This window comes from Protopterus annectens, chromosome 6.part1 (genome assembly GCF_019279795.1).
Source record: "Protopterus annectens isolate FY-2018-M chromosome 6.part1, PAN1.0, whole genome shotgun sequence".
Classification (NCBI taxonomy): Eukaryota; Metazoa; Chordata; order Ceratodontiformes; family Protopteridae; genus Protopterus; species Protopterus annectens.
This window is the reverse complement of record NC_056738.1, coordinates 575,164,701-575,192,510: the sequence shown is the minus strand read 5'-3', so window position 1 is coordinate 575,192,510 and position 27,810 is coordinate 575,164,701. Positions and strand designations below refer to the sequence as shown.

The following is a 27,810-nucleotide window of genomic DNA, read 5'->3' as shown; positions in this document are numbered from 1 at the left end:
AATGGTGTTTACTTTTAAAATCTGAACATCTTCAATGCCTGGGCAAAGGCCCTCCGTTCAATCTAAAATGCAATTTTGGTTATGCTTGGAAAGGTCCATTTTGTTTCAGTGCATTTAAATGTTTACTAAAAATTTAAAGTAGGTATAAAGTTAATTGTATTTAATATTCTTTCCTAAGAGATGGGACTGTGAGGTTGGAAGAAGTCTCCTTGGGATGTTTTTGATAGTTAAGGCTAAGCTTGTCCTATTTTCTCTAAAGTTTAAATGCCACTGCCTTGGCTTAAAATATTTTCAAGATGACCGGTATCTAACTTTATGACATCTTGTGAAGCAGAGTTCTTTCTAAATAATCTTTCCAGCAGCTCATCCTTACTGATCTGTATAATTGTGGCAAAAAAAAAAAAAAAAGAAAACTGACATCTAAACAAGTTTTTTTTTTTTTTTTTTAAGAACTCGGTGGTTCCGTTCTCTCTCTCTAGCTCTACAGTAAGAAGAGCATTGAAAAAAAAGGGACAAATGAATTAACTTTAAAATGAGTGAGGGTGACCTGGTCATCTGACTCAAAACCAAGAACCACTGTTGTAATGTGCATAATTCCCACGTGAAGAGTATGTCTACAATGCTTACTGGCTTTCATATATACACGTATGACTAAATTGTCACTGAAGAGCAGCTTCAGTGTCAGTTTATTTATTAATTCTTTACAGTGAGTGTTTACTTGATGCAAATACAAAACAAATGCAGAGCAGAATAGCAAACTAAGTGGCTTCATAAATAACATCAGTAAAAGGGTGCTAAATGTGAATGTTGTTAACTACAACAACACGTTTGGAAACACAAATTATAAAATGACATGCTGTATAATTTTGAGAAAGATGATTTTAATGATTATCTATTGCAACATATCGTGGTGGAGGTGGTTTTACTAGGCGAATGTGTAGAAGAGAAAAGAACTGGGCATAAGGGGGACAATCTAGTGAGCTCATGCTAAGCATATGTTTGTCAAGTCAATCTGCTAGTGGCAAATAGTTTGTTTATTTATTAAATGATTGTTTACTGGGAAAGTCCGACTTGGAACGAAGCCAATTTTCAGCGGAGGCCCTGGGAGAAACGCTCTAGACGTATGTCTTTGGAACATGGGAGGAAACCGGAACACCCAGAGGAAACCCACACGAAAGCAGGGAAGACATGCAGACTCCATATAGAAGGCAACACAGCCGAGCATCAAACCAGAGAACCTCTTGCTGTGAGGTGACAATGCTACCGTTGCATCACTGCGCCATCCATTTATCCACTCAGTTATTCTATGAGATGTCTCAGTTAAAGAAATAGGAAATTGTCCGTCTATAATGAGGTACTCAATGTGTCAGGTAATGGAAATGAGTACCTGTGCCTTTTTAAAGCCAGGTTAAGCCTAGGATTGCAGAAGGCATTTGAAGTAAGAATCTAGGAGTCTGAATCTGTTTTGCAAAGGGAGATGGACTGCGGCAAAAGGTCTGCTCTGAGATGGGAGTTCAGTTTGTTACTAGAGATTCTACTAATGATTACAACTGTTGGAGTCTTAACATTGTCTAATTGGAGAATTACTGGAAAAAGACTTTGTTTCATCCCTGAATGCTGGGATGTTAAGAAACTCTGTACCCTTTGTTTTTTATGCCTCATGACAGTGGCATCTTTTGTTCTAAGAGACTTTTTTTTTTTTAATTATTTCTGAATAACTTACTGTGGGGTACATTTTAAATCCAGTCCAGGAAAATATTGAGTACCTGAACCGAATACCACTGCTACAGCAGCTACCTAACTGAACTGTGAATGCTTTTAGTCACAAGCGGATTGCTTATTTTATTTCACCTGTTGCTATACATTTGGCTGCAGTTTCAGGCAAAGTCACTGTGTTCTGTGTTGCATACAAAACAATACGCTATTTTGTGAGATGCTGTGTGTGTGTGTGTGTGTGTGTGTGTGTGTGTGTGTGTGTGTGTGTGTGTGTGTGTGTTCCTTGAAAACTATGTATGATAAAGAGACTTGTTAATTGCTTCCCCCTACCCATGTCAAATCACAAATTGATGTTCTATCAGATGGAGTTCAGCTCCCTGATGTTGAATTCCCTGATCCATGTTTACCCTAAATGTAAATCAGCAGTGATTTCTATTTTCTTATGAGCACCTTTTCCCTATGGCCATGCAGCCCTGGAGTTGGTGTATACATATTGGAGAGTTATGGGGTTCCCCATAAATAAGGTGGAGGGGGGCTTGCCCCAGCACTTTCTTTTGAAAAAGATTTATTGAACTGGAGCTTTGCCCTGTTTTCATCTGGTTGAACCATATTTGAGATGTAACTTGATGAGCTGTGGGTGAAAAAAAAACAGTTTTAAGAAATTTGTGTAACATTTCAAGGTAGCAAGTTAATGCTAGCATACAGTAATGAGCACTGATAAAGGGGACAAATGAATGGATGATGGAATGACTGAGAGCTGCATGGTGGTGTGGCAGTTAGTGCTACCACACAGTACTTGTTTCTCCAACTTCATTTTTATTTAAGGGTTTTTGCCCAAAATACCAGTATTGGTCAGATAATACTCCAGAAAACATTTTAAACATCCATACAAATGAAATAAAACAAAGTGGTGATTAATAGATAAATTTCATCCCATCCATTGAATGTCATATTGGATATTTGTGTTTTAAATGCTCTTCTGAAGCCAGAAAGCAATGAACACTCCCAGAGCCTTCACGGCAGCAGGTTCTACAGATGTGGGAACCTAATTAATAAAATGAATGATACTCAGATGTTTCAAGATGGGTCTAGGACTATTCACTGAAACTCAAATGAGTGCGCAAATCACTGAAAGCTCAATTCACTGAAAACACATTTCACTGAAAGTTATATATGGCCTTTTCCCCACTGTAGTACAACCCTGGAGTTAGTATATATAGTAAGGAGGGTTGTGGGGGGCGGTTTGGATATATATATTATGTTCAGAATAGAGTAATTTATTGGAATTGCAAGTATCCATGTATATAGTTCAAAATATTTAAAATAGGTGGGGGCGGTGCCCCCCACACCACTCCTTACTATATATATATATATATATATATATATATATATATATATATATATACATATACACTAACTCCAGGGTCGCACTACAATGGGGAAAAGGCCATATATAACTTTCAGTGAAATGTGTTTCAGTGAATTGAGCTTTCAGTGAATTGTGCACAGTCAAATGTGTTTCAGTGAAATGTGCTTTCAGTGAATAGTCCTAGACCCTTCAAGATATAACCATGGAAATGCCAACAGCCCATTGGAGGCTGAGCATATAACTCAGGTAGGATAGAAGGGCTCTACAAACTCTTTCAGGGAACCCAGGTCATTAATGGACAAGTAAACTAGTACTATGACTTTATAGGTGATCCTGTATCAAACAGAAAGCTAATGCAGGATGCACAGAACAGGTGCAATATGTTAGTAATGTATTGCAAAAATTTGTTGCATGATTGCATACGATTGCATCATCTTTAACCAGTTCAATTCAATATTAGGAAGTCCCAGTATAGGGTATTGCAGTAGTCCAGCCACAAGGAGACCAGGTGGGTCATGAACAATAGCCAAGAGATCAGTTTGGGATATTGGGTGCTTAATCCTTGGTATCCCATGCAGATGGAAACATGACAACTTCATTATTGTTGAAGCCTGATCCGAAAGTATTAGCCTGGGATTAGAATGACACCAAGGCTTTGCAACATTAACAAACTCAGGGTTTTAGACAAGAGGGAGATGGGGCTGACAAGTCTATTATGGTTGTATGAACTGCCAAATCCTCAGTTTTTGGAGTTGTTGTTTCAACCAATTAAAAATTAGCCATAATTGTATGGCTTCTTAATATTCAGACAGGGAATGCATGCTCATCATCTCATCTTGAGGAAAGGAGATGTAAAGCTGTGTGTCCCTTGGTATAACTATGGTGTGAAAAAAAAACAGGTTATTCAGTATCTGCCTCCAAACAGGCTTTAGCTGGACAAATGGTGTACAGCAGCAATAGTCATCCATTTACACAAAGGTTGGTCATTAACAGACCTGGGTAATTACAGACCCATACGACTGACCAGCCTAATCTCTAAGGCTATAGAAAGGATCATTACCTTTTTTCTTATTTAGTAAAATCATAATCTACAAACTCTTGAGACCCAAGCCAGTTTGGATTTGTCAAAGGCAAATCCTACCTACTTAACCTGGTCAACTTCTTTAAGAAGGATATTGAAGCAATGGATGAGAGAAGATCAGTAAGCAATGCTTAACTAGACCTTGCCAAAGGCACTCAACACCATCCCGCTTCTAGTATCCTAGATAAAATCTCCCAGCTAAAGATAAATCTCTATGTAACTCACTGGATAGTGAATTAGTTCATGCACAGAACCCAGGGAACTAATGTGGGCAGATCTACATCTTGCAATGGACCAGTTACTGGTGATATACCCCAAGGTTTAATCCTTGTCCCACTCCTTTCTGGTCTTGTCCCTCTACTCTATCATACAGGCTACTAAGAGGTGACCTCCACCTCAAGTACAGAACTTCAGTATCCCTTATCCTGTCAGCTGTATTTCACATTTGCAAGTTCAATGGGAGTGTGAACACTCACTTAAGGGATCTTGATCTCTCTTGCAAAATAAATAAAACGTGAGAGGGACAGGTATGTATCAGAGAGAACACCTGTTTTATATAGGGATTCATCTTCTACTCCACAGAAAGTAAAGTACTTCTCTTAATCTATTCACACATAATTTGGATGAATGGATGGGAAACTGCAAATTCACCCCTGGTTTAGTACCCATGTCCTTCATGAATAGGGACAATAAGTAAATGTCCCAACATTTCCTTGTTCTGCCTGCCCTTGGATTATTTGTATGCAAAATGTAAGGGCTAAAATCTACCACGTAAGGGTCAGCTTCTTAATACCATGACAAATCAACAGCGTAGTAAGTACTTATGCATATAAAACTAATGAGTACATTTGTTTTGCCATAAATTCCCATTAGGGAAGCCTAAAAAGTTTGATATGTAGTCCAATGCTTTGTTTTCAGTTTTTAATTTAAATATAGTATTGTGTTCTGTGTTTAATAAAGTTGGGATGACAACAGGTGTTAAAGCACTGGTTTGCATTTGCTTACTGGGATAATCTGAGTTGAGATGGTCCCTTTTCAGTGTAGGTCCAGTGAGAGATACCTCTAGTTTAACAACAGAGAAATCTCCTAATTTAACAATACATTTAATTAGGACTCTTAGCTACAGAGTAAAATAGTTAACTAGATCAGGCTGCAAGGCAAAGACAGAAACATGAAGATAGTCAGATATGTTTCGTAAGGAATGCCAGCAACAACCTGCTCACCAGTCCATAGGATATCAAAGGCATATGGAAGGAGTACTTCCAGCAGCTTCTGAATGATGAAAACCCCATAGAAGCTGTGCTGTCCTGACACAGCCTACAGTGAGAGAAGAGGAGGAGCCCACCGTAGAAGGAGGAAGAGCAACACTAAGGAAAACAGGGAAAGCAGCAGGCCCAGATGAGGTCACGGCAGATACTATAACGATGTTGGGTGAGATCGGGGAGAAATGGGTCCTGAGGGTCCTTGCACAAGTGTGGAAAGAGAGGTGGATCCCAGATGACTGGAGAATAAGCATACTAGTACCAGTGTGTGCAAGAAAAAAGGGGGCATTCACAACTGTAGGCAGTGCAGAGGTGTCAAACTCTTGTCACATTGCATGAAAGTTCTTGATAGGATGATATATTAATATGTAGAGTAGTAGAAAGTAAGATGGGAGATGAGTGGTTTGGATTCAAAGTGGGATGCAGTACAACTGACCCAATATTTTGCAGTGAAACAGATAGTTCAGAAGAAGCTGGAGATAAGGAAAGAGTCCAACTGGTCATTCCTAGACTTGGAGAAAGTATATGACAATGTCCACAGAAAGCTGATTTGGGCAGTCCTGTGGTAGTTCTAAGTCCCAGAAAAATTGGTAGAACTAGTGCAAGCTATGTACAAGGACCCAGTGAATGAAGTAAGAACAGTGTTCGGTCTTGCAGAGGGGTATCCAGCTGGAATGGGTGTGCATCACGGTTAAGCTCTGAGCCCACTGCTGTTCATATTGCTGATGGACTACATTAGCAAACAGATCATAGTGGACAGATCAACAAACTTGCTGTATGCAGACAATGTGGCATTACAGGCAGGCTCTGAGCAGGAACTTCAGTAAAGGATAGGGGAATGGAATGCAAAACTGAAGGCACATGGCATGAAAATGAGTGCAGATAAGACAGTTTAATAGCAGCAAATGGTGGAGCTCAGAATGTCAGAACTGAGATAGAAGGGAAAATAGCGGAACAGGTTAACAGCTTCAAGTATCTGAGAGGGGTGGTTGAGGAGAAGGGAAATCTGAATGAGGAGGTCAGATAGAATCAGAGGGTCTGCAGCTAAAGAGCACAGTGTCAAGTGTAGTATATGTCAGAAGAATGCCAAAGAAGCTAAAATGTAAGGTGCACAAAAAGTGGTGCAACAAGAACTATTGTATGGTAAGGGACCTGGGCAGTAAAAGCAGAGCAGTTGATGTTAGGGGTGATAAAGATGAAGTGCCTGAAGTGTGTGGGTAGTGTGCACACTGTGGTATAGACAAAGAAATCAGGACATAAGAGCAGAAGCCAAAGGAGCTCCAATTGCAGCAAAAGTCAGAGAACAGATTACAGTAGTTCAGGCACATGTTTAGAAAAATGGAAGACAATCTGGTGAAGAATTGGGACAGAAAGGAAGAAGGCAAAAGGAAACAAGGATGTCCAGCACAGAGATGGATGGATTGTGTAAGAGATGAACTGTGACAGTCAGGCATGTATTTCGAAGAAGGCAGTAGAGTGGCATTGAATAGACAAGAGATGGCATCAGTTGACAAGACACCAGGACCCCATGTTGAAAATGCAAACAATGGAGTAATACATGATAAAATACAGAAGATAAAACAATACTCCTTAACAGTATTGTGAATGCAATATACAAATAGAAAATTCCAAGATTATATTACTGTTACAGCAGGCATATGTGACAGTTTATACTGACAAATATTATAAAGTACATCTGTATCATGTGTAAGATAATATACCTCTTAGCTGGGTTTTGTATGATTTGTTACAAACTGTTTGAGTTATGAAATATAATAACTCAGTAGTGTGAAATCTAATAACTCAGTACTGCTCATTTGTTGGATAGAGGTTTACCCATACAGTGTTGGGGTAACTGAAGGCTTCTCTAAGTACCTTATTTTCAGTATCTTACCTCTAGAAGGCTTGTAAGGACGTTTTTGTGCTCCATTGATATTGATGGTATTTTACAATGCAGAGGGGGATTTGCAACGATGATGGGAAATTTAAATAAAGCCAATGCTTAATGCAAATGTATCTTGGAAGGTACACTTTTTTGGAAGTATTATGACAGAGCTTTTTAGGTGGTGGCTACTGAACCAATCTTTTGATGTGAGAAGAAAAATGTTAGGCAAAGTTAGTTGCCTGTGCTGGCTCTGGTTTAAACTTTGCGTTTAACAGTTAAACCTTTTTTTGTAATTGAGGGAGTCAGTAACTTGAAATGTACCAAACGATTTCATTTTAACCAAGTACTTAATGTTTATAGGTGTGTGTGTGTGTGTGTATGTATGTGTGTGTGTGTGTGTGTGTGTGTGTGTGTGTGTGTGTGTGTGTGTGTATATACAATAAAGTATGTATATATGGATCTACTTTACAAGCTCAAAGCTTCAAAACTTTGAACTGCAAATGGTCAAGACCATAAGAAATTGTAATAAAAATATATATTATTTTTCATTTTTGCAGGGGGGCTTGCCCCCCCCCACAACCTCTACTAAATAAATATACCAACTCCGAGATTGCACTACAGTGAGGAAAACAGTAAATTTCCCATTCCGCACTGTACAGTGATCTCCATTCAAAATGTTAGGGGGGTGTGGGGGGCACAGCACCCACATTGGGGGTTGTGGGCAACATATCCCTCCACTTAATTTGGGTATATATCTTCTTCTGGAAACAGGTGATCTGTTGTGGCGATGCCTAACGGGAACAGCTGAAAGAAGATGATGATGATTGTCTTCTGGGAAGAGTCATTGGTGTTGAAAGTATGCATGTCTATGGTTTAAAATGTATTGTTTTGAAGTTTTCTGTGAATTATAAAACCAGACTAGGTGGTTTACACTGAAAACTTTGAAACTGCATCAGTTGACTGGCATGTGGTCTGCTTGCAGTTTAAGTCAGCAGAATGTCGAACCCAAACCAATCGACTACACTACAGCAAATGGGTAGTATAAGTCGAGCATTTGGGTTCGACATTGTGAATGGGGATCGTGGTTCAGTGAGGAACTGTGAATTAGCCCATTTCTTCACTGTAGTGTGATCTCATAGTTGGTATATTTAATATGCAGGGGTGTGTGGGATGCAGGGAGCATAACTCTCTGCAGAATAGTAGAATTACTGTACCGTTGACTGTACAGTTTAATGCTACGTTCATGTGCCATCACCTCCTGCTATGTCAAATACATCAAACCATGGTTGTCGATGTATTTATTTTTGCTTTGGTTTACTTTTCGGCATTCCGAATCCCACATTTCGGTTTGACATTCTAATTGGTCGACTGAAGCATATTCAAAATGTCAATAGTAAACATGTATGTATATATAAAATGTATAAGTATGTGTGTGTATGTATGTGTATATAATATATATGTGTGTGTGTGTGTGTGTGGTTACCTATTAGAAAATCAAAGTTACGGAACTTTGAATACCATATGGTCGACACCATATGATCAAAGTTCCGTAACTTTGAAATTAAAAAAATAACAGACAACGTACTCTGATGGGTTAAAGCAGGGGGGAAAGCCCCCCTGCACCCCCACAGCCCCCCCCGCTACTTAAATATACCAACTACGGTACACTGTACACTGATCTCAGAGTTGGTATATTTAAGTAGTGGGGGATATGGGTGGTGCAGCCCCCCTGCCTACACCCTTTACTTTTTTTTTTTTTTTTATGTTCATTTTGAACATTTTGAATTTTCAATTGTTCGATCATTAAAGGTCTACCTTTACTGATTCGAACAATTGAAAATTCGATGTTCCAGTAGGAACCTGTGTGTGTGTGTGTGTGTGTGTGTGTGTGTGTGTGTGTGTGTGTGTGTGTGTAAAACGCATGCTTATATTATCAATCCTCTGTGTCTACATGTATGTATTATCTGTGTATATATGCGGGTGGGGTGGTGGTTATTTAAATATTCTTTGAAGTATTAGCATATTCAGAAAAATAGTAAAAATAATAAATGACATGGTTATTTTATTGCATTTCTAGATAAAAGATTCCAGGGTGATAAGATTTGTTACCTGGAGATTGGCTGGAGGTTCAACAAATACTTTGCTGGTTTCTGCACCTACCCTTCATGAGCCTTGGCTGAGGCAAATCTGTACAGAATATTAGATTTGGTAAGTAAGAGTACAAGAATTTACAAATTGGGTAGTGACTGCCTAAAAGACGATGGGTTTATCTGTCTGGAAATGGACATTTTTAGATCAATTTAGACAGAGAACTTATGCTGATTAGACCTTAAATGCTAGCCTTCTTGTATTTGTTGTAATCTGGCCCCTAAACCATTATGCCCTGATGTCTTTCTTTAGACTAGGCTTATGCAGAAAGGCAAACCATTTACAAATTAATTTAAGTTTCAATCAGTATAGCTGTTGGTAGAAATGAGTCTGCACTACACAAACTGTACAATTAGAACAGCAAGAATGTGAATAAAATGAATCCCTTTTTAATGGAATTATTTAACTCCACTTGCAGGGCTGGTTTAAGCTGTTCCCCTACTTTATGGCTAATTTACAAGAACTTTAGTAAGGTAATAGAGAGATACCAGTACTTTTGAGAAGTGTGTGACCATAACAGTCTTAAGGGTTTGCTCATACAGAAATTATCACCTTTTCAGGTGTCCCGCCCATGCTGCATTCCAAAGACCATTCTGTAGTGTTGAGTATGTTCCACTTAACCAGCATGAGACTTAATCGGCAGTTTGATTTCTTGATGAGATGGTAAACCAAGGTCCCATCTGACTGAGCTGGTTGTAGCTTAGATGAATGGTAAAGATTCCGTGGCACTTAAAAATAAGCATTTTTTTCCCAGTCTCCTCACCATATTTTCTCGACTCGTAGGGTTCCCAGCAGTTTTTAGACAGCACCCCATTCAGGGCAACAAAATAAAAAACAGTTTGTTGAAAATGTTTTAGTTTTTAATATACTACGTCTGATATCTTGCACACACAAAAACAGAGCTAAATTTTTATAACTAAAAGGTAGTAGTTGCATTTAATTTTTGTGTGTGGACTCCCTGATTCCTGTTTCATTGTGCATTTCAGTTTGTATGGCAATTTGCAGAAATGTTATTAACAAACTGATATATTGTCATCAGTAGAAATATCACCTTAAGTTTTCCTAGAAAATGGGCTGTAGGCGGCCTAATGGTACTAATCTAGTCAAGAATAACAAATCCCAAAAAAGTTGCCATGTACTTTTTTGGACATTGGGATAATGCACCTGTTTAGGCTGGTGCTCACAAACATAGAGCTGAATATTTATATCTAGGATATAAGATGACATTTCTAAGTCACAAAGTAATGAAAATGGGCTTGCATCTAGTTAGAGAAAACTGCATGCAGTTCTGCAGGCATAAAAACTAAATGTGAGAAAACATGGATCTTTTTTTTGGGGGGGGGGCTTAGAATTATTCTGTCAAATTTTTGCCATGACCATCAACAGAGTTAACTGTATTACACAAGGCAGGGATTAGAAATTTTCGACATAAATGCTTTACTCTTCTGATTTACTTCCATGATGACAACAATTCTTTGGTAATATGTGATGTACCATTATAAGGTGTTGGTGCCACACTTAAAATGGTAGCTGGATCAGATAGACTTTTGTATCCATATCACTCAAAAATGTGCCCACACACAAAGGTCTTGCAGCAGTTTTTGTGGCAAAAAAGTTAATCATTTTCTAAACTGTTTTAGTGAAGGTTGAGGGTGACCACAAGTTGATCAGGGCAGACTAGACTTCTCACCACATGCAACAGTGTCCAGCTCATCCTATGGGATTCCTGGTTATTTATGGGAGAGCTGAGATGTTCCCTGCAAAGTGTGCTGGAGCTACTGTTGGGCCACCTCCCTATGGGATTTGCTGGCTGTGTCTACTTTAGGAGGTGACCAGGGGGATTATTACAAGGTTTCCAGACCACCTCAACTGACTCTTCTTGGTATGGACTGGCTGCACGTGTACACTGAGGTTCTTCTGCTTGCTGACCACCTCACTGTGTCACGAAGAACGAGCCCAGCTGTCTTGCAAATGTACATCCTTTCAGCTATCCTTACCTGCAGTCTTGTATTTTCATTTACTACCCAAAGCTCATGATCATAGATAAGAGAGGACATAAACTAACCAGGAAACTAAAAGCTCATATCTAACTTCCCCAACACAGCTTGTTGCACTACCTGCAGCAATCAGATGGTCATTGTCCCAGCCCCTGTACCCTCACCTTGAAGAAGACCCCAAAATACTTATTCTCATTCACTTGAAGTAGCTGCTCCCTCATTTAGCTTGGAGAGAGAAGTGTACTATTTACTAGGAGAAATCTGTGACCTCTGATTTTTTATAATGCAGATTTCTTACAACGCAAGTACCGAAGCATATCCCCAGGCAGGGCAGGTGAAAGAGTAAGGATGTGTCGGACATAGGTTACTTGTTGCAGGGCAGATGAAATAAAGCTGTCTCACATCTAGGCTATTATTTGCAGGGCAGGTGAAGGAGAAAAGACATCTCACACCTATGTTGCTGTTTGCAGAGCAGGTGAAAGAGTAAGGCTGTGTCACACCTAGATTACTGGGTATAGTTTTACCACTGCAATGGATCCATACCTCTCAACCTCTTAGTGCAAGAAATCTGGACAAAGCCTGAGAAAATGGAGGGACAAAGGCCCAAAAATAGGGACATATTTTAAATATTGCTCTTATAAACTTAAAAAGGTTGCTGGAGTAACAGGATTTGTTTTAATATACATTTTCTGAAAGATGTGAAGTCTGAAACTTAAATGCATGTCATTATTTTGTGACTTCATTCCCCAGATCAGCCCAGTGATTTGCCATAAAACCACAAATTTTATGAGGAAGAGACCAAAAATGGCCAAAAATCTGGACAGTTGAGAGGTATGAATGGATCACAAGGTGCTAATTTTGCTGTTTAGTGAGATGAATGTTTTACCACAAATTTTGCCTTCCTGAATTATGACTGTTCACACGGTTCCCAAGTATGATGTTTTATATGGTACACAGAAATCTTAGTAATGTGGATACTTAAACTGATTATCACTCACCTAGACTATCACACCTCTTCCTTCAAAAGTAAAAGTGATAATGGTAGGTCATTTGGATGTTTCTGTACTGGTACATGAACACACTAATATGTAAGCCAATAAATATATGTTGATGTCCAGTGTGTGAGAATACATTCTTTTTTACTACCTATCTGAACAGTCTGGGTCGCCATAACACTCATCCACTATGCAGATTATTTTACCATTACAATCTCTAGAGTTTCACCACACACTGTACCACTTCTACAAATATACTTTTACTACCTCAAAACATGGCTAAGTAGCATAGGGTTTCTCCTGATTTGTCTAAAACTAAATTAATGGTTCTCTCTTCCAAGCTAAGCCTGTTATAAGCTACCCAAGCTGTCCTCAGACATCGAGTTTCTTCCTCTTCCCTATCATTAAAAAAGAAAACACCATCATTGCCAGTGAGTCTATACCAATTGTGGAAGCATACACAATTATATAACCCTTGATAACCATCTACATTTAATATTCATACACAATGCTATAAAAACTAACCTCTAATTAGACAAATTTTACAGAGGTAAATCATTCCTAATAAAAAAAAAATGGAGTCTGTTGCCATACTATAACTGCCACCATACCTGTTGCACTCATCTTTTAACTAAATGTTAAAATGTTTTAAATGTTAAATAAAATAAATAAACAAACTTGATGACTTCACTGCAGTGTATATTTTAACAAACCTATAAAAATAATAACCTGATTTGCTTCTCAGCACAGCAGTCCTCATCATTTTCCATACATCTCAACCTCTCAGCACAGGAAATCTGGACAAAGCCTAAAATAATGGGACGATAAAGGCCCAAAAATAGGAACAGATTTGAAATATTGTTTTTATAAACTTTGAAAGTTGTTAGAATTACAAGATTTGTGTTGGGATGCATTTTCTGTATGATATGAAGTCTGAAACTGTCTCAATATGTAGTAACTTCAACCCTCAACAATTTTCCAGAAAACCACAAATTGTATGACAAACAGACCAAAAATATGCAGCAAAAATCTGGACAGTTGAGAGGTATGTAACATCATCTGAACGTGTGATTCTAGCTAGAATTCAAACACTGCTTTATCACCACACAACTGTGGCTGGCTTATAAACTTCTATATACCCCTAATTGTCTATCACTTCCTGGCATAATCACTTGGACAGCTTCTCCCCAGAACCTCTGAGAATTTACACCCACCTTGTTTATATCTCAAAACTAACAGAGTAGAACAACTCAGTTTTCCATATTTAGTGGTAAACATTGAAATAGGCTCCCAGTCAAAAGAAAAAAAACATGCACCAACATATATTAATATTTTTCCTGGTTAGCCATCTTTGTAGCAGTTGGATTTGTGCCTGTGATGTTATGTAAGTGCACTGTTATATTTGCCATTAACTTGCTTGCCTTTGTAGGCTGAGTACTGTATCATTCCACTCTTCACAAAACTACATAACTTGCAACTATTACACACACTGATTTGCTATGTGACTACATACCTTTCTTCATACTCTGTTTGCCAGTGCTCTGGTAAAGCTCTGGTTTAATTCATGCTATATTTGTTTTCTGATATTCCTATTGCTGTTAATTATGTACCATATCTTGTAAATTTCTTGCCTACTAGTAATCGATGATGCCCTTTTTGGCTCACTGTTTACTGAAAACATCATTTTGAGAATGGAGAGTAAAAAAAAAAAAAGTACAAAAACAGAAGAAAAATTTTTTTTGCACTCCCCAATGTGGAGAGAAAGCCTCCCATCCCCCAAGAATTACAGTATATGTGTAACTCCTCAGTTACACCACAGTGGAGAAAATTGAGAAACCCCTCCCTAAATAGTACTGCTGTATCATATAATACAATAAACACTGTGACTTAGCATCTTTGCAGTGAAGATGCATGACAACAGAGTCAGTGATGACTTGTATGTATGCCCTTATAAAATTATTGCACTGTTATTTGTGGTTTAATCATGCTTTTTTAAAATGGTTTACTACAGCCATTTTCATTGTTCATTACATATCACTCCATTCTAAATATCATTACTTCACTGTTGCTGTTTTTTGTCTTCAAGTTGCCCCCTAAGGATGCCACTAAAAATGAGATTCCCACCAGTGCATCCCATGTTAAATGTACATAAGTACTCAACAAATAAATGAATCAAAGTTGTATGCATGTGTGTGTGTGTGTGTGTGTGTGTGTGTGTGTGTGTGTGTGTGTGTGTGTATGTGTGTGTGTGTATATATGTATATATATATATATATATATATATATATATATATATGTATATATATATATATATATATATATATATATATATATATATATATATACTTTAATAACTAGGAAAGATGTTCTTCTTTTGGCTTTTCCCAGTTAGGGGTCGCCACAGTGGAACTCCGGTCCGCTAATGATTGTCAGTAGATTTTTTATGGGTGCCAAGGTGCCAGCTCGATGCCCAACCTTCAACGAAGGCACGCCCATTCTACACATGTCTTTCGAATGCCACTCGACCGTGGGGAGGACATGCAGACTCCACACAGAAGGATCTCCAGTCGAGAATCGAACAGGAGAACCTCTTGCTGTGAGGCAACAACGCTACCGCTGCACCTCCGCAGCTTAATAACTAGGAAAGATAGTCAGGCAAAAGATAGTTGTAGCTTTTGAACAACTAGAGTTATAACCCCAAATCATATTTGACAAACTGTAATGTCACTGTATGAGGTTTATCCTGTTATCGCTTGTATGCAAATTTAGGCATGAATTCATATGGTTAGGTGTACATGGATTCTAACACTGGGAAGGTAGTAGCCAGTTACTCTGTGTGTCAGAAGCACAGGAAGTGTTCTACCACTGCTCCATTGAATCCATGGGAATATATCGAGAAATCATGGAAAAGACTGTATTCTAATAATGGTAATCCACTCCCTGGAAAAGTGCTTGATTATTTTGGAAACCTATTTGAGTGGAGAAATGTGTGCCCTGCAACAAAACTGACATCAGGCATATCTACTAAAAGCATGAGGATTAAGTTTTAGTACTCTGTTAATACGACTGATTATTGTATTTGACAATGCAGAATCAATTAGTAGTAAGGATATAACACCATTTGTGAAAGGATTTGTTCACATTCCGTCTACTTCCTGTATCCAGAAATAAATAAACGAATGGAACAAGCAGCACAAACATTAACGTGATGACTGGGCCCCTTGAAACAATGGGTACTTAGAACTTTGCTTTATTACTGAATTATTCCTTTACATCTGCCAAAAATTTAATGAGCAGAAAACTAATATACCTTGATATGCTTTATAAAGAGTTCAGAAAGAAAGTTCTTTTAAAACATCATGCAAAAAAAGTACTTTGATAACACAATGATGTGACATGCTTAGAGACAAGAGACTTGATAAACGTGAGAAATTTTGGCTTGGAGAAAAATGTATGTGATTTATGGTGGAACTCACTAGGAGGAGAATTTTGAGAGTCCATATTAATTACTTTTCACGACAACTGGTGGGACACAACACAGGCTAAATACCCTGATGTTGGAGAAGCAGTGTGTGTGCCACTGTGCCTATGAAACCTCCTCATGGAGCTAAGGGACAATGCCCATGATACTGTTTTGCAGTCCCGTTGCCATGATGTCCAAGCAAGATGGAAAAAGAAATGTGGACAAGTATACTGGATCTTTAACATTATCTCAAATTGACATCTGGCTATTAATGTGTGATACAGTGTTCATTTATAAGGAAGAAACCTAGAAATGCGCAGTACAAGAACGGAGTGTGGCTCTTTGAAGCCTGTATTCTTTTCTTTTCCCATTCTTACTTTGCTGTAAGATACCTGTATCATGAATCAGTTTTAGCTGGCCTGCATCTGCCATTATGAACTGAGAGTTCTGCTACTTTTGATTGACAACTCTTCATATTTTTACTGGTGATTTGAAGTAAAAAATATTCACTCTTGTTCATGTTTGTTGTTGCTTCCAGCTGCTGGGACTGGGATGCACAAACTGGGGTATCACAACCAGCATCAATGATCTGTCATAAAGGGTTGGTGCTGTAGAGAAAACTAAAGAAATCAGCTGTAGATTGCTGCCATCTAGTGGTGAAAATTGTCCAAGTGACATACTGGATGTGAGGAATCCTGATAAAACTTTTTGTATTACAGACAACAGTACAGGCATATATTCTGGGTTATCTGTGCGGTGGCAAACTTTACTTTATTGATCAATGTTCATTATAGTTAGAAAATATATTTTTCACAACTCTTTCAAAAGACAATTACAAAGAATTCATTTAATGCCCTATTGCCATGTTTTCTAGTCCTCTGTGGTTGGGGTGTATAAATATGATGCTTATATCTCAAGACTAGAAGTATATAGTCAAGCGGCAGTCTTCAGCCAAGGAAAGCCTAAATCGCCTTTGATATGCTGGTCTTGTTCTTAAGTTCTCACCACATGTGTGAGCAGTGGTGTGATTTAAGCCCCGGGGACTTTTACCTCCACAGCTGTATCAAGAAACTGGTTGTAGTTATGGATTCTAATCACTTTTAATACTTCTCAACCTCTTAGGGCAAGAAATCTGGACAAAGCCTAAAATAATGGTGGGACAAATGGCCAAAAATAGGGAGATCTTGGGATTAGTGCTTCTGTTTTCTCCTGGTGAGAGAAGAGTGCAGTTGCATTATTTCCTGGAGACTGCTGATCACCAGAAAGCTTAACTGCTTTATATGTGACAGCTTTGAATCTGTGCTTATATTCTGATCCTGGTGAGAGTAGGAGCAGAGTGCATTGATTCCTGACTCTTTCTGGTTGGAGTCCCTGTGACTATCACTAAAACCTGCTGGAAAACACTAGGAAGCCTTAAACTGATACAAGCACTCAACTCTCCTTGTTAATAAGGAGAAATTAATCGTAGGCACTAAGCCTATAAATGCAAAGTACCTTGCCAAGGTAAAGGGAAAAAAAAAAAGCACCTAACCAGGTATGTCCAAGGGTCAGCTTCCAGTGATTTCTCCTGTCCACCTGGTGAATCTGGGCATACTGGGGCAATGCAACAGTTGCCTCGTGTACACAGACAACCCTCTCCTCCTACCACCCAACACTACAACCTGTGAGAGATGCACTTACATAGCCAAACTGGAAGCAAAGCTCTCTCCAGCCAAGATTGTGCTAGGCTATCAAGAAGAGAAGGTTAACACCCACACTTCACCTCAAGCAACAGATAGCCCTTCAAAACCCTCATCACCAACACCCACACATAGCAACACTAAACCCACATATGCTGAGGCCGCTAACATTTAACCTGCCCAAGCAACAAGGACCTCCGAAGCTGAAACGCATACAAACACCAATCACAACCAAAGTATCACATAGCTGACACCAGTGTGCCACCCAACAACAGCCCCTAAGGCAAGACAACGCACTCAACACTTTAGTCATAGATGACTCTATATTCAGGCACACTGATGTCCCACTCACCAGGCTGAGCAAAGAGAAAACTACAGTCAGCTGCCTGTCTGGTGCCGGGATCTGCCACATAATGCATGCACTCAAGTCACTCCACAACAAGTACAAATATGACTCTGTCATTGTCCATGTTGGAGTGAATGACTTGAGACGTACCTCCCTGGACTACATGAAAAGAGGCATGGAAGAGCTCTTGAATCATGTGACTAATATACCTTGATATGCTTTATAAAGAGTTCAGAAAGAAAGTTCATGTACATCATGCAAAAAAAGTACTTTGATAACACAGTGATATGACATGCTTAGAGACAAGCGACTTGATAAACGTGAGAAATTTTGGCTTGGAGAAAAATGTATAAGTGATTTATCATGGAACTCACTAGGAGGAGAATTTTGAGAGTCCGTATTAATCAAATGCTGGAATTAGGCTGATTACTTTTCACGACAACTGGTGGGACACAACACAGGCTAAATACCCTGATGTGACCCAGACAGGTATGACCCTAGCCCTAAGTAATATCCTGCCTTTGCCCAGAATGCTACCACAGTACAAGGACAAAATGATTGACTTCAACAATTGGCTAAGCTTCTGGTGTGATTCAAAGGGGATCCAGTATCTGTCTGCCTGGGATGACATGATCAAAAAAAACATGATGCTTTGGCAGAGATGGTCTGCACCTGTCGCCCCTGGGATTCAGGTTACTGGCTAAGGCTCTTGCCACCCCTATAGTGCCTTTTTTTAGGCAAGGCTCAAAGGACAAAACCACCACCATAACAGGTACAAGTATGCAAAATCTGAAGGTAATGCTACTCAATGCTAGAAGTCTAAACCTCAAAATGCACTCTCTCTCGAGCCACTCCAAAAAATGGAGAATATCAATATCTGTGCAGTAACTGAGACCTGGTTCAAGACTCCAGAGAGCACCCCTGCAATACCAGGCTACAACTATTACCACACTTTTCGGCCACCAAACCAGGACCGAAACACTAAAGGTGGAGGAGTGTCCATATTCACCAAGGATATTCACACCTCCAGGCTAGTTGCCCAACACAATGCATCCGAAATTCTCTAGGTGCAACTAACACTAGGTAAGACTGCAATCCAAATTGTAGCTTGCTTCAGATCCCCCACCATGCCCCAAAATTCTCACTACACCTGTCTAAACATACTAGAAAATATTAAAATACAACCAAACACCCTAATACTGGGTGATTTCAACTACCCTGCCATTAACTGGGAAAAATACTTGTGTACTAACATCTTTTCCCAATGGTTCTTGGAATTCATAAATTCCAATGGCCTGGATCAACTAATCCATAGTCCCACCAGGGGCTCCAGTATACTGGACCTGGTCATTACCAACATGGGAAATCGATGGTCCACACCAGTGGTCACCCCCTCGTTGGTTAGGTCGGACCATAAGCTAATCACCTTTGATATGCACATCTCACCCCCACCCCCCAATAAGGAAACATCTGTAGAAAACTTCTCCAAAGCCAACTTCATACTACTTAAGTCAGAAGTGACAAACTTCACGACACCCATGCAGATGGGAACTGACAGTTTGACTGCTGAATCCTACACTAAAGCACTGTATGAGCACATCCACTCGTGCATGAATCGTGCCATCCCAAATAGAACCAAGACACTCTCCTCCAAAAAAAGGGAGCCAATCTGGTGGTCCCGTCATAGACTATACAGCAGAAGGAAGGAACTGTTGCAGAAAAGAGTAAAATCCCAGGATGCAAAAAACTCCCTTACCAGCATCAGTAAGAAGCTGAGATCCCTCATAAAATCCTCCAAAACCAGTTACGAAAAAAAAATTGCCAAAGATTCTAAAGACAGCCACAAGGCATTCTATAGCTATGTCAATAATCTAAATGGCAATGCTCAGATCTGCTCTGCGCTACAACAGAATGGCATTAAATATACTGATCCCAAGGACATTGCCAATATCCTGGCAGATCGATTCAGTGCCAACTTCACCCCCCTGTCACCCCCTAAAGGGCCCATCTCAATACCAAAAGATTGCCAAATTCCGGTAATCACGGCCACACAGGTAAAAACTGCACTCTCCAAAACTAAGAATACAGCATCCATGGGACCAGATGACATCCCGGGTTGTGTATTACATGAACTACAAAATGAACTGGCACCTCACCTAAGTGTCATGTTTAAGCATAGCCTCAACTCAGGCTTCGTGCCCACTGAGTGGCGCACAGCTACAGTTGTCCCACTCCACAAGGGGGATCCACCTTGGATCCTGGGAACTACTGTCCCATCAGTCTGACAAGCCTGATCTGCAAGGCCATGGAACGTATTCTCATGGAACTTATAAACAAAGACATTGGCAACCTTCAAATACTGGATCCGACCCAGTTTGGGTTCGTGAAGGGCCAATTGTGTCTCCTGAACCTGATTGACTTCTTCAAATCAGTCTCCAGAGCCATGGATGAGGGTAAAGTGGTCCACATAGCCTATCTGGACCTTGCCAAGGCCTTTGACACCACCCCCCACTCTGGAATCATAGATAAACTTACTAAGCTGGGCATAAATCCCTATGTCACTCAATGGGTTGATAACTGACTTACTGACAGAACCCACACTGTAAAAGTAGCCAACTCCAAATCCAGCTCCAGACAAGTGGAGTACCTCAGGGTTCAGTCCTGGGACCACTCTTGTTTGGCATCTACATCTCTGAAGTGCAGGCCAACACTGAAGGACTCTGGCTAACAAAGTTCGCAGATGACTGCAAACTGGGAGCTATTACTGAATCCCCAAATGATGTGGATATTCTACAAAAGGGCCTTACAGAAACAGATGCTTGGTGCCAGAGCCATGGGCTCAAGCTCAATGCCAAGAAGTGTATAGTTATCCCCTTTGGGAAAAAAACATGTACCCATGAATTACCACATATGTGGCAGTACACTAAACACTGATAGTGTAATAAGAGACATAGGAACACAGGTGGACAGTGGTCTCACTTTCGATAACCACATTACCACAGCAGTCAGGAAATCCTATGTGGCACACCGCATCACTAAGGGCTTTTCATCCAGAAAAAAGGAGGTCATTGTCCCACTGTACTCATCCCTCATTAGACCTATCATAGAGTACAACGCCCCATTTGGTATGTACCTCAAAAGACATCTGCAACAACTGGAAAGGCTGGTGAAATACCTCACTAAAAGAATCACAGGTCTAAAGCAGATGCCCTATGCTGACAGACTAAAAAAACTCCAGCTATACTCTGTTATATACGTCTACTCAAAAGCGATCTCTGCTTAATATACAAGGCCATGTCAAAGCCAGAGCTGTTGGACATGCTACACTTAAAGAAATCCCAATTCATCAGAGCCACATGCTCCAGGGGCCTAAACCCTGTCATTACAATGAACAAAACATGCTGGAGGGATAGGTTCCTGACCCAGAGACTCCCCATACTCTGGAATAGACTGCCCATACATGTCAAGCAGAGCACCTCCTTGGCTCTCTTCAAAAAGAACCTTGACAACTGGATGGGAAATAGGAAATTTACCCCGGGGATCATGTCAGTCACCCTGCTAGACAGGGGTCCAGGGAAGTAAATATTGTTGGAAGAAATAGCCAGGGAATTGTTATGGCTGGGCTTGTACAAGCCCTAGGACTGATATCCTAGTACCAACTTATCAACCTATAATATTAATGGTATAAACTTAGAAAGTTGCTATAACAGGATTTGTGGTAGCATGCATTTTCTGAAGTGTATGAAGTTGGAAACTCAAATGTATGCCATTATTTAGTGACCTCATTCCTCTGTGATTTACCAGAAACCCACAAATTTTATGAGGAACCGATCAAAAATATACAAAAACCTGGACAGTCTGTGAAAATCTTGACAGATGAGAGTTTTTTCCATGCTTAGGCTCCCATATGATTATTAATTTGAGAGAATCACATTTCAAAGGATTTTTTTCTATCATTTTCATGGTTGCCTGCTGAGCATCAGAGCTCCAATGACTTGACCGACCCTTTTGTTCTAGGTATGGAAGAACATCATACAGACAGTCATCAGTTTTGTCACTAAGTTGGCCTTATACTTCCTTACCCTTTGGTGGCTGATGTCCTTTCAGTGCCAGCACAGTGGCACATATTTACTTCCATGCATTGTAGCTGGAATTAGGGAATACAGTTATGTTGCTTTGCATAAATTACACATCCAGATTTTGCAACATGTCCCATGTCTTGTCCTCTGTTAGGCAGGATACTTTAATGCCTGGGGAAAGCCAAGCAGTCATTGACCATGTCATTGTCATCCTTCTCCACTAGTTGGCTTTTCCAGTGCAAAAACTATGGGTTCTCTAGGTCTTATTCAAGCCTTCATCTCTTTAGGCCAGTAGCCAATTTGCTCAGCAAAACCAGGCTGTCTGGTTCATAGGCTGTGGGCATCATCCCTCTATGATAATATGAGTTCTGACAGTACAAGTCTATTTTTATAAAGTGGGCTAGGACCCACAAATGTAATAAGTTACACTTAGGGGAATGTGACTTCAGAATAGTTATATGAAATATATGAAGGGATGGGAGGACTTGCTTGTTTAACCTTTTGATAGAATTGTGTCTATATTTACTGGAAAATGACTTGATCAGGAGGTACTACGAGTCATTATGGTGGCATTAACATAGTCGACACCAGGTACAACTTGCAATGGAATGGAGTCGTAAGTGTGGTATTGTGGTCCTCTGGTATGGGAACATATTCAGCATCACTATTATTGAGATCCAAAAAATCTTGGTACACGATAGAAAAAAAGACTAGGGTCCAAAAAATGCTACTTGTCACCAACTTTGGCTTGTCTCAGAACATCATCAGCCCTGATTTCACAGTATTTTGTTGCTGTCATTAAAAGTCTGACCAGGTTCCTACTTTAATATTTTCAAACCTAAAATAGTTCTGCTTCTTTAATTTGTTTAGCATTAATATTCAGATTGTTAGGACTTCATTTCTAAGACTTTTAACCAGTCTGTTAAAAAAAATTATTGTCCTCAACTGACCTCAAAATGCCGTTGTTGTTTTATCATATGCCAGCCCTTAGCATGATAACAGTGTGATGCAACAAATGTAGCAATTTCCTACTCATTTCTCAGTTGCATGTTTGCCATGAAAGTGTTTAATTAACTGTTCTGTTTCGGAAGTGCTCAGTCATTTCTCATCACAACAAAGCATTGAAATATGCATCAGTTTTACTTTGCAGCATTCTATATTGTTGCATCCTGTTTAGATTGTATTGCTGATTGCACCAGTACCTTAATGCATAGTTAATGTTTAAGAGTAACTTGGGATGCATTTGCACAGGACTTTATATATAATATTAGATGGACTGACAGAATACGTAGAACCATCTTTGTCTCTCTTGTACAGCAGATATGACAAGCACGTATATTATTGTTTGCACATTTCGTTTGACTGCAGTTTGAACCTTAGATCAGGAATCCAAGCTCATATTAACTGTACATGCAGGTCAGACAGGAGCAGTGATCACTTTGGTTTACCTCAGTTCTGCATATATGGACACTTCTGAATTCATCTTCACCTCCTTCAAGCATACTTATGCATAGAAACACAAACTTACTCAGAGATAATTATACAAGTTCAAACACTCACACACTTACACATGCTCACAAACATTTGCACATACATGTATGCTAGTACATGGTCAGAATTAATTTTTCTATGATATATATATATATATATATATATATATATATATATATATATATATATATATATATATATACACATATACTAAATATTTTATGAAGATGTTCTTATTTCTGTGAAATTATAGTGCATCAAGCTCGATGTACCATTCTCTAAAATTGACAAAAAAGCATTGTTAAGTACAATTTTGACATAAGAAAGGTGCTTAACCAAGTTTAAACACCTTTCAGTGCTGTTAAGCTCTAGTGTTTGCACTAGAGTGTAGTAGTGGAACTAAGGTGGGATGAAGGTGGCAGTCATCCCAGGTACAAAGTGTTAGAGGGTGCAATCAGCAGATGCAGTTCTGATCTGTCTTCAATGCATTGCTGGCGTTCATTAATACCGTTATTATATTTGCAGTCAAAGTGACGCACGTTGACATTCTGTGTGCCATAAAACTGTAACAGCTGCTTGCAGATTTAGTAAGCAGTTATTACAGCTTAAAATGAAATCATTTTTCCCCTAGCAAGTCCCATAACATGATTACGAACTGAAGAACTTTAGAAGTAAATGTGTGGTCTTGTAGTGACTGCTTGCTAGGAAGCAGCTGTTGCAGTTTAAAATGCAAGATTTTTTTTCCCAAGTAAATCCCATTCCAGAACTCCAGAACTGAAGCACTTCAATGTTTTGTATGTGGAATGTAGCTTAGAGTTGGGGGTTGCCAGATTGGGGGGGATGGCACAGGGTGCCAGAATAGCTAGCTACACCTCAACTGGCATAATTACAAGGTACAAAGTTTGACTCTCACCTTTGAGGAAAATTGGATAGGCATAAATGACCCACAAAGGGTAGCTAGTCTAGTAATGAATAGTAACCATTACAGAACAGCAGCCAAAGCATTTTTAATACTTTTAAAAACTGTTACATACTTCGTCTATCACTCACACATGAGCGCTCTCACTCACTCTCACTCTCTCTCTTAAAATGAAGTGTCTAAGAAATTCTAAAGCCATTCACTCATTGGGTAGACACTTTCTACTCCATGCATGTGGCTACTCTGAGTATTTAAAGGCTTTTGTAGTCATAGCTTATTACATAAGCATAGCCTAACCTTGCAGGAAACTGATATATAGTTTTATGTACTATAAAGAATCACTATTTGAGTGTTCTTGACCTGGATATCAAGATTCACTTCTCAGTCTTTATTTTGCTCCATTCATAAAGTGAATTTTCTTGATGTCCATCTCTTGAGCACATAGTGAGTTGGTTATGATCAGAAACCTGACCGTAATGCTTTGTATTACACTAGAACCCTGTATATAAATAGTAATAAATACCTAAGTAGAAATATCCTATTTATTGGTGGTACTATCATTAGACAAACTGACTCTATACTTACTAGACTGGAAAGAGACTTGCTGTCTTCTAACGTGATGTCACAAGGGTCAAGCAAGGCAAATATATTGTTGACTTGGGGTAGCTCATGCAGGTATGATGCACCTGAGGTACTCAACCCAGAAGGACATGCAGCAGGATGTACTGGAGCTTTACTATGCCTGTGTCAAATGCAGGTAATAGTCTGTCCCTTGGAAGTCCTACCCTCTTCAACAGTGATGCCAAATATAAAGAGAAAATAATTGACTTTAATAGTACACGGAGGAGCTTGTGTCATTCTGAGGTATTCCAGTATGTGTCAGCATGGGATGAGGTGATCCAGATAACAACTTTCATTTTTAAGGATGATCTTCACATTTCACTCCATGGATTCCACATATTGGCCAAATATCATTTTATTTAGGAAAACTCTGCTTTCTGGGCCTTCTAATATAAATAGGTTTGTAGTAAATTCCAGTGTAGACAACAACAAGGTTGCTTTGCTCCATGCCAGAAGTCTTAAATTGCCAGGTTACTATGGTCTCCTGAATCTGGCAGACATCCATACCTGTATTGTAACAGAGACTTGGTTTCAGTATGAAGACAGCGTTCCATCTTTACTGTCTTGCAGTACTTGTCATGCATTCACACCTGTTGGAAAGTGGAAGACAATATCAATGTTTGTTAGTGAGACTGCTATCTTCTGACGAATTCCTCACCACCCATAATCAGAGCTTACTGATGTTTAAAAGTACCCTTAACAAGACAAATTCTTTTATTTACCTTCATTAATCAGGGTAGTTGATCGATCTATTTTGGAACCATTTCAGCCACAGCTTGGGATTTGCAGAAAAGTATATTCATATGTACTGTAAGAGAAGAATAAAACTAGTGCAGCATTACAGAGTGTGTGCACTCAACTCAGAAATAGAAGTGCACAGAATTGTATGTATTTAACATATAGCGGAAGGATTATCTAGCTGTCCAGAGTAGTAGTCCATAGGTGAACATTTGTTAAGGGTGAGGATTGTGATTTTGGGTAATTGAGTGAGCTGTAAATGGCATTTTAAGTATTAGTGCTTTATCTGTGGTTAGGTTAGTGTTTTTTTGTAACAGGTGGGTGGAAAAAGCATACACACACAGCTGTTTTTGCAGATGGATTAATCATTCATAGCCTGATATCGATCGGTCCTCCATCTTGATGGAGGATCACAGAAGAGTTTAAGTGTCCTTGCTGAATTACCTATAAGTGAAAGAACTCCTTTTGGTGAGTGATTTTTAGCTATCCATTCTTTAACTTGAGCATCTCTCCCACAAAGGTTGTGTGTGCCCCGATATTCTTATATGTAGTAATCACTAACTACATTGTACAAATAAACAGCCCACCAGGGGTCCACATCTTCTTCGCCCCATCCTCACTGACATTGCACCTACTTGCACTACTATAGCTTCCTCTGTCTCTAGTCAAATGTGGGCAGGGGTGATAATTTCTTCTTTAGGGCATCTAAACCTACCATAACAAATACTTCTGAATTCAGGAGTTTTATATTAAGCTCATAAAACTTGACTGCAAGGTTTCCATTGCCTGTGTAACCTTAGCTGCCACTTAAGTAAGTTGAGCTTTGCTCTCCTCTACCAGATCCCATAACCCAAGCAGTCCTCATCAGAATCCAGTATTGTGGGAAAACCTAAACCACATGGTGGAATGCAAGCATTTATATGCACTATAATAAAGGAAAAAAAGGACTCGTAATAAATCAAAATCTACCCATATTAAAGACTATATCAAAAAAGGTTAGCAAAAGTCTCACAATTACCATGAAGAACATTTAGAAAGCAAAGTGCATCCTCCTTAAATTACATCAGAGAATTAAGAAATAGCACTCTGGAATTCTCTGAATTATTTCATAATGTTATTACCCACTCTAGCCCTAAACAGGTCTACTTCAGATAATCAAAATACCACTTACCCGACTTTTAAATTGCCGAGACGAAAGTTCCAAAACTCCACTTAAACGAACACTAACAACACCGGCAAAAACTACAGGCAAGTAACTATTTGGCCGCACCACAACAAAACACAAAAACTGAACCACATGAAACCCACCCATGTGGGGGACATCTCCCTTAACTAAACATACCAACTCTGAGATCACACTACAGTGGAGAAAGGGGCAAAGTTCACCATGGTGGACAAGTGGTTACTTAGTAGTTTTTTTGTTCGTGATATCAGCGTTCGTTTAAGTAGATTTTCGGTGCTTTCATCTTGGTGATTTAAAAGTCGGGTAAATGGTATTTCAATTATCTAAAGTAGACCCCCCCTAAACATATTGCTAATATACATGCAGATAAATTTAGGGCTAATTTCACAGTGAATTCAGTTCCATAAATTTCCAAGTTCCATCCTATATCTAGGAATGTTATGGAGCATCCTAACTACTCTGAAAATCTAAAAATATCATGTGCCCGAACAAAATCCCTGTCTGTTTAAGAGCAACACACAGCTTATCTGCTTCCCTCCTAAAACTGATCAGTTTCAGCTTTGCCACAGGATATGTTTGAGGAACAGAAAACTGTTATTAAAATGGTTCTACTTAAAGCAAGCACCATCTCAGATCCTAGGAACTTCAGACCCATCAGTCTAACAAGCCATATTTGTAAAGCCATGGAATACATCTGATTTCATGTTTCATTTAAAAAAATATTGCTGTAGACCATCAACAATATAGTTTTGTCACATTAACTGTAATTATATATTGGATTGGTTTTATGAAATTGTTTTTTTTTTAGTAATCTGGTACTATATATGTCATAAAATGT

At 39.2% G+C, this 27,810-nt stretch overlaps 1 protein-coding gene across 1 annotated transcript in view; it reads left to right on the top strand.

The window, feature by feature from the left end:
- Positions 1 to 27,810, top strand: part of RASGRP2 (RAS guanyl releasing protein 2) — a 1,579,354-nt gene that overhangs the window by 151,246 nt on the left and 1,400,298 nt on the right. The window contains exon 2 of the mRNA XM_044076007.1: positions 9,391 to 9,521. The gene's annotated coding sequence lies outside the window, so the exon portion shown is untranslated. The remainder of the gene's footprint in view (positions 1 to 9,390; positions 9,522 to 27,810) is intronic.